This window comes from Micromys minutus (genome assembly GCF_963924665.1).
Source record: "Micromys minutus genome assembly, chromosome: 1".
In the NCBI taxonomy this organism is placed as follows: Eukaryota; Metazoa; Chordata; class Mammalia; order Rodentia; family Muridae; genus Micromys; species Micromys minutus.
The window spans coordinates 222,546,762-222,561,134 of NC_137969.1; positions in this window are offsets into that span (position 1 = coordinate 222,546,762).

Below are 14,373 nucleotides of genomic sequence, written 5' to 3' on the forward strand. Positions count from 1 at the left end.
AGAGAGAGAGAGAGAGAAGGGCAGAAAGAGGAGATGCAAAGCTTGACCTGGAAACCCCACATCACTCTTTCTGCTGTTGTACCAACTTATTTTAAGCTGGTTTATGATAAACATAAAATCTCACTTTTTCAACCTCATTTCTTAGTTGACAATAAATTTTTAGTTAACTGACAAATGGTCACAAAGCAGGGCCAAATATTCTTCTTCTGCTTTTTGAAAAACAAAAACAAACAAGCAAACAACAATAATAAAAACTAAAACCAGAAGTATCTCTACTCTTCTATTAATGATGCCCTGTCTTTATTTATTCAGAGGCAAGATGGATGGTACTGGTAGACTTTTGATAAAAACTTCCTTATACTATATAGCTTACTTAGGATGAGAGTGAGGAAGATAACAGGAAAATACAGGTTATGAAGATTTATCTAGATTTTTCTATTCTGAGTATCTATCTATTTAATTCATACTCAATTGCCTTTTGGTGTGTGTGTGTGTGTGTGTGTGTGTGTGTGTGTTTATATAGAAGTATGACTTAATTAGAGCCTTGATGTGCAGAGGCAAAATTAAATATCAAATTCTAGATGGAATGAGAGGAAATACCAGCTCAAGTCAGACCATCATCTCCTAGGCAGGTCATTAAATTGTGAGCACATAACTAAAAATGGAAACACAGAGAGAAGCAGGTAGAAACTGAAGCCACCAGGAGAGCTGAAGTGGGTCAGAATAGGTGATATCAGCAGGGAGTGTTTGATAGAGCCCTACCGTCATTGCCAAAGCTCCCAGCTCATGGCTTATATGTGAGTTAGATGAGTTTTGTAGAGTCCAATTTGTGAGAGTCTTAGTTTGGGATTCTATTATTATGAAGAGACTCCATGATAACAGCAACTCACAAAAGAAAACACTTAATTGGGTAGGGTTACAGGCTCAAAGGTTTAGTCTATTAGCTTCATGGTGGGAAGCATGGCAGCATACAGACAGACATGGGTGGAAGGAGCTGAGAGGTCTATGTCTTCGTCTGAAGGCTGCTAACAGAATACTGACTTCCAAGCAGCTAAGACGAGGGTCTTAAACCCACTCGCAACAGTGACAGTCACCTACTTCAACAAAGTCACACCTCCTAATAGTGTCACTCCCTGGCATATACGAACCATCACAGTCATCAAAGATTGTTGCTAGTTTGGGAGAAGCCTGACCCGATTGGGTTGCTGTCTGACACCCTCATGACTGAGTCCTAGAACATAATGGCAGAGGACAGTCATAGGATGATAAATTCCAATGGGCTCTTCAGCCCTCTTATCCTATGACTCAAGACTATCCTCCATCTAAGGACAGCTGGTTCAATGGCCAAGTTTTTATATTTCTGACATAAACAAGCTCACGAAACTCTCCCCATTGAGAGCTTTAAATGGCCTTCTGGTATGTGTGTGTGTGTGTGTGTGTGTGTGTGTGTGTGTGTGTGTGTACCTTCTGCTTTCTTCCCAAACACTCTTCTTTCTCTCTGGAGTAGAGATGGCCTTAAGCTTTGTAATGGATTTTGCATGCAGAGAGAAGAAAGAAAATAGCTTTCTAAGACTGTTACTACGTAACAGCAAGAAACATTCTTCTCACCAAGCTGAACCTGGTTACTTCACCAGAATGGGGGTGTTGAGATTGAAAGGTTGAAGAAGACTACAAGTTTACTGTCCGTCTTTCTTGTTAGAGACTTTGACCTTTCCCCATTACTTCTGCTTCCTGTGCTTTTGGCCCCCCCCCCCCAATGTTTAAATCTTGAATAACTGAGCCACATTCAGACTTTTTTTTGCATCTTTTGTTCCCATTTGGATGCTGATAAACTGACTAGGAACTTCGGAGAATAATCCCTTCGTTGGCATAATTAGAGTGCTTAAAAAGACACAGTACAGTTCTTTATTCAAGACTCTACTGGGGCTGAAAATATCTCTATCAATTGATAGTTACAGAGACAGCAAGCATGAGACAGGAAGTGTTAGAATCACAGAGATTTAGTGTTGAAGTGGTGTTTGTCACAGATAAAGATTTGGCCAGAGGAACTAGGAAAACTTGAAACTCCAATAATTATTTATCCTCACAAGTGAACTATCCAAAGGAAATAGGACACGGGCAATGCTGACCTAAGCAGTCAGACTCATGACACCTGGGGCGTTTGTTCATCATGGGCAGGCTTTGAGTGAGCCACTTTAGCTCTTAGGATATCTTGTTTTCCCTAAACTGGAATATTACACCCTTAAATCACACCCATCAACACCATCAAGAATGGAACTAGAGAAACAAGAAGGAAGTCATGAAATCTGTACCTTGGGTTCTGGTCAGTTTTGAAGCTGTGCTCCTCAGGGATTAAGGAAGTCTCTAAAGTAGGGAGAGACTAATGAGAAAGAACTGAAGCGTCCTTAAGTGTCTTCTCTATGGAGACCAGAAAAGAAGCACCTCAAAAGCATGGTGGCCAAGGAAACAAGTGTTCAGTTCGTCAGAGATGGCAGCCATTTCTCATGCCCTTTTGGCCTCCTCTACTTTAACTCCAAACTTGGGCTTCAGGTCTCACCTCTCTGAGGATAATCCACTAGTTGCTTTCACACCCCCCAATTCTCACTCCCTTACACATGTGTTAGACTTTTGGCTGTTGGGAGGGCATTTATCACTCATGGTGTTAGTGTACAGGCAATTCCACTGGCCTGCTCTCAGGGACCTAGCCAGTGCTTATGTCATCACCTGCCTCTAACAGCTGCCCCTGGCCAGGTGGTCCAGGTGTCTGCTGGGATAAAAAGGACCTCCAACCACCAAAGCCCCCTCATCTGTTCTCTGTGCTACCCCGTTTCTCTCCCTCTCTGCCCCCTCTTTGCCTTCATGGCTCTTTCGCTGTTCCCTGTCTGTATGTGTGACTACATGACATGTCTGCCTCTAACCCTCTCCCAATAAGCCCCTTTTGCATCAGACTCTTTGCATGGTGCAGTTTCTCAGGGGTATACCTTGACATGGGCATACCAAAGAGACCCCTTTGCCACATCATAACACTCGGTCTCGGTGATTTCTGACCATCATGCCAGAGCACTTTATCTCATGGAAACCATGATATCTAGAGGGAGAGGAGGGAGGGAGGGCAGGGGGAAGGGAGGGAAGGAGAAGAACATCATGTCCCCCCCCCTGCTTTTTTGAAACAGAATCTCATTCTGTATCCCAGGCTGTCCTGGAACTCACTATGTAGATCAAGCTGGCCTCTTACTCATTTATATCTGCCTGCCTCTGCCTCCCAAGTGCTTAGATTAAAACGGTACAACCTCACTCCCAGCTTTGGATCCTTTTTCTTATCTGCATCCTCCTCCAGCCTACGGGACTCGTTGTCCACATTGAGGGTTGACCTTTCAATCTCAGTTAATCCCCTCTGAAAAATGGCATTACAGGCACACTCTTCTGCTTTGCCTATCTCCTAGGACCTTCTCAAGTCAATCCTGGTGACAATGGTTGTGTTTTATAAAAAAGAACCAAGATATGTTTGGTAGAGGTGCAGTATGGTGAGATAGAAAGGGGTGCCTCTGTGGGCCCATGCTGAGATATCCCTTTCCTGAGGTACCAGCCATACAACAGATATAGCATGGAATAGAGTTTATTTAGGGCATGGGAAGAGGAGTTGAGAAGGGAGTAGAGACGAGAAAGGCAGAAAGAGAGGGTGGAGAGGCTGACCAGGAAGTGGGGGAGGGAAATGGGGAGAGAAGGGAAGGGAGGGTAAGAATGTAAGTGAGAGAAAAGAGGGCAAACACCCTCTTTTATAGTGAGTCAGGCATTCCTGGCTGTTGCCAGGTAACTGTGGGGTAGAGTCTAGAAGGAATGTTAACAATCACATATGTCACATGCCTTATGTAAATTGGAGAGCCAAGATGAGCAATTCACTCCTACTTGAGTCTGAGAAAAAGAACAACACAAATGTCATGTGACAGCACTCCACTCTGAGAAGTTTGTTTGGAAATGGCCTGTGGCATGCTGTATCCACTCAAACTATTGGTCAAAAAAAAAAAAAAAAAAAAAAAAAAAAAAAAAAAAAAAAAAAAAAAAAAAAAAAAGGAAGGAAGGAAGGAAGAAAAGCACCTCCAGTCCCAGTGCCAATGAAGTAAAAGGTGTGACTCTTTATGAAGGTAGGAAAGTTGATAAGGAGAAACAATCACACTGCCTTGTCAGGTTTGGGACATGAAGAAACACGTGTCTGGATCATGAATGAAGAAGCACAGTAATTGGCATTAACACAGGTTGATGTTTTTTTCTGTCACTGAAAGAGCTTCCTACAACTTATCTCTTACAACTAGAGAGAAACTTTCTCCTGAGTCCCAAAATGTTCAATTCTGCAGTGGGATACATGGTGAGAGTATTAGGAGGCGTGCTGTGTGAGAGATAATCAGATCATGGAGGAAGTTACTTCTTACATGGTTTGTTTGTGCTTTGACCAAGGGAAGCTTAGAAAACCTTCTCATCCTGTTCCACTGCGAGGACAAAATGAGAGCCATCAGCATGTGATGGCTGGTCACGTCCTTGTCAGAGCCTGACTACCCCTCTCTCATCTCAGCTTCAGCCTTCAGAACCACCATAAACACAGTCCTAGTGTTAGCAAGCTGCTCCACCTGCAGTATTTTCTTGCAGTAAACCAAACTGATGAAGAAAGACTACACCATGAAAAAGTATAATTTTTCTCAGAGACTTGGGGGTCATAACTTTGACCACTAACCCTGGCATTGTTGCAGTGTAGAGATATACCTAGATATTCCTAGAGGGCTACTTGCTGCTTTTTAAATGGTCCCCAGGCCACTTTGCTTTTAGAGCTCCCGATTTTGTTTTATAATTTTTCTGTTCATTCCCCAAGGGCTCATGGTTGTTTTATCTTGATAACAAGAGTTAAGTCTTCTTTAGCCCTTACATCACCTAGAAGCTCATTAGAAATTCAGGATCTGGGCCCCATCCCAGGCCTTTCCAATCAGGCTTTGCATTTTAATAAGTCTCCTAGGTGTTAAATATGCACATTAATGTTGGAGAAGCAGCCCAGAGTTTCCTCACCTCGAGGGCATATTGGTATTACCAAGGAAGTATTACAAATTCTGATGCTGGATCCAGAGCCCCTCCTCCAGAGCCTGGCCTAATTGGTCCTGGGTCTGAGGAGGGCACTGGAGGTTGAAGAGCTCCCTCTGTGATTCTTATGTGCAGCCAGGGCTGAGAGACAGAGCTGTCTACTGGCTCTCAGCTGTATGAACTTGCTGGCTCAGTGATTAGGGAAGCAAGCTTATTTACAATTGTGCAATTGTGTAGCTGGCCATCAGCATCACTCCCAACAAGGCTCGAGAGGCCTGGAGTATTCAGAAGTAGTAATAGCCTAAGTTTCTAAAGAGCTTTTATGGGATGAGAATATTATCCTTAATCTTTATGTAATGTTATCTGAGTTTAAATGTAAGAGACAAACTTCAAAAATGTTGACCTTTTCCAATGCCTAATTAGCAAACCTAGGATCTGAATTAATCTCCTGTTTCAAAGCCATGGAACTAATCAAACATGGAGACATTTAATTGGCAACCATCTGATTACTGGACATCAACTGTAGCTGTTGACAGACACTTCTCATTTTCTTCCAGAATCTGGTTAGTTTCCATTTGGGCAAAGCTACCTGGTAAGGGATCAGTGCCACTCTGTTCACTGTATGCTACTCTTAGAACACACTCTTAGAGCACACTATTATAACATACCTTACATGTCCCTCCATTTTGCAAAAGGACCATCATGAAGACAGGTGCAGTTCTAGATGTCATATGAGGAAAATTGAGCAATGTAAAGAAACTACATAGGTTTGAAGGAGAGGGTGGAATTATGTGTGGGTTGAAGCATGCTTTATTTACAGTCAACTTCTTAAAAATGGGCAAGACCTTAGCAATAGAGGTGAACACGCCAGGAGCTCTGTCTCATTTAATCTTTACAGTCTTCATAATTTTCACAATTTAATCTATACCATCTTGAATACCGAGCTGACTGTTCTCATTTGATGGTAGTGGGGGTGGAGGTGGGGTCCTAAATTAGTGAGTTAACAAAGAGTGGAGCTAGCATGGAAATCCAACTTCAAAGCTTGCAGGAGTTCATGACTTAATCTCTTAAAGAATTGTCCTATTAGCCCATCTGAGTAACTATTTGCATCAGGTAAAGAAAGGAAAGAACAGATCCCTTTCAACCTTCCGGTTACCACAGACTTGTTGGCACTAGCACACCTCACCTGCTAATTCTGCCTTCTCAGATGTTGGGAATGAGGAGTTTCTAACTGGGGAATAGTCAAGAAGTCTGGATTTGGGCTGGTGATGTTTAGAGTTTTAGGAACTCAACTTCCCAGCATTTGAAAACTTAACAGCTCTTAGAATATTACAGAACCCCCTTCAGGAACAAGGAAATCACTAGTTGAACCCAGCATAGTTGGTTCAGTGGGGTAATTACAGGAAGAGACCTGGGTCAGTTTTTGCCAGGGTACTTGTAGGAACACCTGAGAGTACAGGCAGAAATACTGTACAGGTTAGCAGCAATGGGGCAGCCAGGTGGACTGCTTGGGGTAACTGATTATGAAGAAAGAAAGGAAGAAAAGGACAGAGATCTGAGAAGTGGGTTCTGCCTACTTGTTCAAGGATTCCCATTTCAACCATCCATTTTGCCTGGCTGGCAGAAGTGAGGAGTGACTGTTATAGGAACAGGCTGATCTCAGACTAAGGAGGAGGGGCCACATTTACTGGGTATAGGAGCTGAAGTGGAAAAATTCTTTAACAAGATCTCAAATTGATTTTCTCCCCCTCATAGAAACATGCTCATAAAAAGATACTCATACTTTACTCCCATGGTTTCTTGAATGCCACCTTCGAGCTCCGGGAACTTTAATTTATTAATACAATTTTCCTCCGAGATGAGTTCCTTATCTTATTTCCCAAAACCTAGTTTTTTAAAACTCAAAAGTCTGAATTAGTCCTTGGCTACCTTTGTTGTCATCTGTCTGTTTCCTCTGCTCCTTTCTTTGTTCCTAATATTCTACTTCCTGCCACCCTGACTGCTCTGCTACCCAAGTGCAGGATGGGTAGAGTCCCTTGCGTGACAGGAGATGGGAGAAAGATGACCCATTAATATTTCAAAAGTATTATATTAAATCATTTATAGGGTTAAATTCATTCTTTGATCCCAGGAGCCAGCATTTGCGGCTTGCTTGGCATTAGTGGGGCTGGGGATGTCCATTAGGTGACAAGATGCTGTCATTACTGATCAGCACACTTTCATGAACCCTGTTGAGACTTCATCTTGGGGACAATTATGCTTTGGAAAGAGTTTATTATATCTGTCTCTCCAGATACTATGTGACTGAAAGTCTTAGACCAATCATTCACATTTGCCTAGTCTTCAGGTTGCTCTAGCCTAGAAGCTGGAAGGAAATGGGATAGAAGTGAGAAGGGAACTTGGAATCATCCTTCAAAGTTGGAATGTGCTATAACTCAGGAAATCCCGTGCTGACTTTGTAAGACCCACAGTTAAAGTTAACATGTACTCCCCACCTGCCCAATGGATGCTGGGAGTTGTAGTTCTTAGAAAATAATGAAGGCAGATGGGAAAATATGGTGGCTTTATGGTTTTGTCCTTAAAAGCCCCTAGATGTGTCTTGGGGGCCATTCACTCGGAATTCCAGGGAGTGGCCCTACCCAAAGTCCATCCTGGTCAGTATTTAATTAAATCATGCTTCAAATTTGGCTCAAAATTGTGGGACTGTTTTTTCTCTTGTGAATCTCAGGTTCTACAGCTTCTTGTGGATGGAGGCGAACTTACAATTTTCTAACATCCTGCTCCTCTTTATCTGCTTTAGGAAACTCATGGGACCAAGTGTTTAAGTACCAGAGGTTATAGTCTTGTGCTTACCCTTCTTCCCTGACAACTCACATGTCCATTTGAGCAATAGACCCTATCGATTCGAGATCCCCAACACAACCCAAAGATTTATTTATTTTTAATTTTTTACATATATGAGTGTTTTGTTCACCTGTACCATGTGCACAAAGAACAATACACATGATCCCCGCAATAGGAATTACAGTTGTGAGCAGCTGCAATGGATGCTGGGAATCAAATCCAGATTCTCTGGAAGAACATCCAGTGCTCTTAAGCCGAGACCCATTTCTTCAGCCCTCCCCACAGGGTGGGTTCTCTCTCTGTCTTAGTTTAGGAAGAGAATGTGCCTCCATGAAATGGTAGTATATACTGTTCTCTGTCTTCAACCCCTGGAGTCCTCCCAGCCACACTGTTATAGATGTGTTTAGGACTCACCTTCTTCACGGTCATCCCTCTCTCTCACTGTGAGCATGCCATCCCCTGAAGACAGTTTACCCATTTCAAAGCAGTACACATGGCCTTTCCTACTTGGACTCTTATGGGCTGCCTTCTGCCTTCCAGTCTTCTACCAGTTCTGAAGGACTCCAACCACACACGCTTCTCTTCGCTGAAGCCTCCACACTTCCCTCACAACAGTTACTTCATCCGCCAACCCCCCAAATTTTCTTAACCTGATCCAAACCTCATAGATTCAGTAGCAATGTCAAGCTTTCCTTTTGCCTCCTAGGGTTGGTGCTGGGCTCCCAGAGCAGTCTGCACAAACTCTTTTTCTCCGGCATCATTATTGTTTTACGTGGTGTGTTTCTTCTACTGAAAATCTGCTCTTAAGGACAAGACTTGTATTAGATACATAGTGGGTATTCAATTAAATATGAATGTTTGGTCTGTATTACATTGCAGCCCAACTTCTCAAGAACTAAATGTATAGGGTGTTGCAAAGAAGAAAGAGGAGAGGACAGAACAGGCAAGTGAGAGGGATTTCTTAGGAGGGGAATATAGAGGGTACTGGTACATCTGCCCAAAAATAGACGGCAACTTGCTTTCCTAATTACTGATTTGTGTTTTCGTTGAATGAGTTTATTTGGGTTGAAGAGGAAAATGCAACATATTAGCGATTGGGTTGAAAAGGATATTGCAACAATAGGGATTTGGAAAAAAATGTTTGACATGGGCAGTGTGGTGGCTTGAATGAGAGTGTCTCCATTAGGCTTATCTGTTTGAACACTCGGTCCCCAGTTGGTGCAGTGAATGCTTAGGAGTCCCCCATGTGCCTCTCCTCACATTTCTATATTTAATCTCGCTACTCTCAGCTTTAATTATGAATCACTTCCCAAACACGTTACCCTGATTCTCTTGTTTCTCAGTGATAGAGACAAACCTTTCCCCACACAAACCAGCTTCCCCTCCTAGAGGGACTGTCAGGAAGACAAAGGAGGCCCACCCTGGTGGAGGAGACATGCTGCTCAGAAAGTCTGCTTGTTTGTGTCAAAACCGAAATATAAACCAGGTGCCAAGAGAAAGCTGGAACCCACTTAAGGGGAGACAGGTGGAGGCAGGGCAGACATGCTTAGTGAGAGGAGAAAGAAGTGGTATCAAACCTAGAGGTTTCAAGGACAGCTTGAGTGAGGGCTGTTCCTCATATTTTCCATATAGAAAAGAGAAGGTCTTTATCAGCTGCAGATAGAACTCAGAGAGGCACTAGGTGGAATGGGAACTGGGGTAGAGGCAACAAAGGAGGGGTATATTTCTACCCAGCCGCACACTGTATAGTTCAGGTGTCTTAGCTGGGGTTTTACTGCTGTGAACAGACACCATGACCAAAGCAAGTCTTGTAAAAGACAACATTTATTAGGCTGGCTTACAGGTTCAGAGGTTCAGTCTGTCATCATCAAGGCAGGGAGGGACATGGCAGCTTCCAGGTAAGCATGATGCAGGAAGAGCTGAGCATTCTACATCTTCATCTGAAGTCTGCTAGTGAAAGACTGGCTTCCAGGCAGCTAGGGTGAGGGTCTTAGAGCCCACGCCCATAGCTACACACCTACTCCAACAAGGGCACACCTCCTAATAGTGCCACTCCCTGGGCCAAGCATATACAAACCATCACACCAGGTGATAGGTGAGTGATGCTTCTGGGCTGGACTGGGCAACCAGCTACAGTGTGATCTAAGACTTCCCTTTCAGCAGCTGTCCTTTTTGGAGGTTGCAAAGGCAGCTTACAATGAAATCCAGTCTGTCTTGGGAGGGGTTTTTGAAGGAACACAGATCTAGAATAGGGAGTTTTTCTCATACTGCTTCAGAAGGGACATACATAGGCTCTTGGAATCAGAGGGCAAGTCCTGCTTCCACTCCTTCTGCCATGTGATGGGAAGATGGAAGTTTATCAGGGCAGATGGGAGAAGTTAGCTGGAGGTTTTCCCCTCATTCTCAGAGATATTCTCCAGGAAGGTCATTGGTATCTCATAACCACTTTCAAACAAAGGTGGAAGAATTTGGACTTCACCATGCATCTGGGTATCCAGGTTCTTCTCTAACATCTACCACCTCATAATCAGCTCTTTAGAACCTAGACTTCAGCAGACTAATTATCAACCAGGGAAAAGATTTATGCTTTATGCAGTTTGACACTGGTAACTAAGGATCAACTAACTAAAGAGATAAGGCAACTCTAAGCATCAAGGAACAAAAGCAGGACTTGATCCCCAAAAGTATCAAGTCCAGAGATTCCTCCTCTCTATTCTGAATGACCAGGGCCTAAGTAAAATTTGTCTTTTATAGGTGGATAAGTGTTTCTAGAAATATCACTTTCTGAAGCCCAAAACTCTCAATTCAATTCCCTCAGATCCTGAGCTCTCCAGAAGCCCTGATAGCCTAGTCCTAGGTTCTCATCTAGTCAGTGCTCTGCAGACAGGAAGGCGGGCAGCTTCTCTTAGCACTGTGATGCTTTCTTAGGGTCTTACCATTACTAGGTTAGTTTCTTTTTTCTGCCCACCACCAGCTCTTCATTCATCAACACCTGCCTCCTTTTTACTTTGTGGAGATGTTTCATGAATGCTCCTCAGCTCCTTTAAGAGGTTCAGAGGTTTAGTTCATTTTTGCCATGGTAGGAAGCATGTTGTCATGTGAGAAGACATGGTACTGGAAAGGTAGCTGAGAGTTCTATATCTGGACCCACAGGCAGCAGGAAGAGAATAACACACTGGTTCTGACTTGAGCATCTGAGACCTTAAAGCCTACCCCAGAAGTGACACACTTCCTTCAACAAGGCCACACAAACTCAAACAAGGCTATACCTCCTAATAGTGTCACTCTAAGCTAGGCATTATGATGAGAAGAAGCCAAACACAGTGAGTATAAAGGAAGTCATAATATAAATGGACAAAGTGTCTAAGGTGTTACAAATCAGAACAGCACAGCTGGCCTGCTAGAGGGCATCTTAATTAGGGGTTTGATTACTGTAAAGAGACACCATGACCACAGCAACTCTTATAAAGAAAAACATTTTCCTTACTTGTAAACTGTCTGGTAGATGTCTGAAGTGGTTCAAACATGTCAAGCCCACACCAAACATTTAAGGGTTCTTCTGTCATTTACTCAGACTTCTTGATTTTAGCCAATCTGGTTAGTGGGGAGTGGAGTATTATTGGGGTTTTCATTATTATCCTGATAGCTGAGGAGGTTGACTAGCTCTCATGTTGTTTTGGAATTTTTGGTTTTTTGTTTTTTTTTTTTTTTTGTGAAATATCTATTTGCAGCCACCACCATCCATTTTAAGAAAAACTGTTTGTTTTAAATTGTTGAGTTAGTTGTAGGCATTCTTTATATTTTTATTAAGTAACCTGTGCCTTTTTATCCAAACCTGTGCCATACTTATATACATATATAATAAATTATATATAATATGTATATAAACGGTATCTTATATGAATAAATTTATATATGTCAATTTTTATGGTTATTGGCTTTTATGCCTAAATATATATTTTTCTCAGGTCAAGAACATTGTCTCCTGGAAGCTTTGTAGACTGAGGTTTTCTGCTTAGGTTTATGACTCATATAGAATGTATTTTTGGTACATAATATGAAATAGAGGCCAAGATGCATTATCCTTTATTAAAGTTCAGTTGGTAGAGCATTGCTTTTTAAAAACATCCCCCCACCGACCGATTGATTAGTTTTGACATCTTTGTTAAAGACAATTGCCCGTGTATGCAATTTCCTGCCTCTTTGTTGTGTTCCAAAGATATATTTATTTATCCTTATCCAAACCTCACATAATTGGATTGCTGCTATAACTATACCCTGAAATCTAAATATATAAAATTCTCTTACTTTGTTTTTGAAGGTTATTGTTCTATCCTGAGTGCATTTTCATGTGCATTTTGGAATGAGCACATCAACTGAGCAAACAAATAAAAAGTTTTCTGGGATTTTGACAGGCATTTCATAGGATGCAAAGACCTCTTGGAAGAAGAGCGACATTTTAACAACGTTGTTTTCCAATTTCTAAGCCCTGCATGTTTCTCTTCAGTTAGGTCCTCTTTAATATAGATCTGAGCAATTCTGTATCAAATGCTACATGCATATGACAGACAGGTGGGATCAGTAACCATTGCTCTGAATGGCCAAAGTCAGAAACCAGTGATCCATCCTTCTTCATGCTTACCCTGTGCCCTGGGGCAGAAATGCCTTTGGCCTGCAGTGGGAATTTTAGTGAATCAAAGTTTTCCCAGGCCTTAGGAAACTTGTGTCTACTCAGAAATGTCAGTTCATCTTTGTTACTGAGTCAGCACTTACTCTGGGGTTTGCATGTTCTCCTATGGCAAAACTCTCTGCTGATAGAGAACATTCTATCCAGCCCCTGTACCACATAGCTCTTCAGAAAAGTGTTTTGGTTAAATCCTGATATTTCTTGTCACCGTGTATTTTCAATGCTTCACTGAGTACAGCCTGCCAAAGTGATCTTTTAAAATGTAAATTATATCATATCACTTCTAGGATTAAAATTCTCCTGTGGCTTCTATTTCAGGAACCTACTGCTATGCAACAAAGTACCCCAAAACTTAATGTCTTCGAACCATTATAATTCTGCTGGTCACTGCTGCAGGTGGGGTCTGGCAGTTCCTCCACTGGCCTTGCTTGTGTTCACACATGTGACCACAGTCCTGAGGAACGCCATGCAGTCTAACTCCTCCCAATCTCCCCATTTACACGCTCAGAGGTTCAGTACTTGGCCAGACCATTAGTCAGGTCTTGACCACATGGTCAATTTCCATTTAGTAATCCACTCGGAGATTTCTTACATGTGGCAGAAGTGCCCCTGTAAGGTAAAGGTGGAACACACGGTGATCCTTGAGGGTGAGGCTTTGGAATTAAAGCATCATTCTTGCCACGTTCTGAGGTCAAGTCCTAAGGTTAGCATAGATGGCACAGATGAGAAGAGTCCTTAGCGTTAGGAGAGGACTGTGAAATATTGTGCTTATTGGTTTATTTGTTTTTTATTATTCATGGTTTCCATTGCATTTAGAATAAAGTTTAAATTAATCATTTATTAAAAACAAATTCTCATGTTAAAAAAAAGGAAACCCTGCATATTCCAGCACCCGCTTCTCCCTCTGAATTAATCTGTCACCCTGTCTCCTTAGCTTGCTATAAATGGTTGCCCTCACTTTAGGGATTTTTGTATTTGGTATTCTCTCTATACGGAATGTTCTTTTCTCAGTTCTGTGTGAAACAGAATTCTGTTTTCTCTTTTAGTGCAAACACCAGCTTCTGAAAGAGACATCCCCGAATGCTTCTTCCAGTTACTGTACACCATCTTGTCTTGTTCGATTTTCATGTGGAGTTTAGAAATATCAGGCGAGTCTGATGTTACCTGACTTTTCCCCCAGAGTCTGAGCACCATGAAAGCACAGGCACCGAGTGTTCTGGTCTGTGCTCAGCTGTCGTGACAAACTCAATGACCAAAAACAACTCTGGGAGGACAGGTTTTGTTTCAGCTTATACTTCAGGTCCTAGTCCATTGAGGGAAGCATAGGCAGGATGCTGCCACCCGGCTGTCAAGCGCAGCTGCCATTATTACACAGAATAGAGCTACCTGCCTAGGGATGGTGTAGCTCCCACACCAGCCATCAATCGAGACTTTACAGACACTGCTAAAGGCCAACATGATCAAGGCAACTCTTCAGTTGAGGTTTCTTCTTCCTGGGTTGTAGTACCAGAAAGCTGACAGTCTGGCTGCTTTTAGAGACAAGCATCATAGATTTTTCAGGTTAGAGTCCATGGCTTCTGGAGCAAAATGTGCCTTCCAGTTCCCGGGAGACCAATGCACTCCCTTAGGCAGTGACAAATTCAGGTCACTTTGTGTTTCTCTGTATGTTCCTAAGGTTGTCAAGGGAGCATGGAAGCTTGGCGGGACAGCTGGTCTTAGACACTAATCCTGTGTGCCATGAATAGCTTGCAAACTTCATTGTAACCTGGCAACTACGG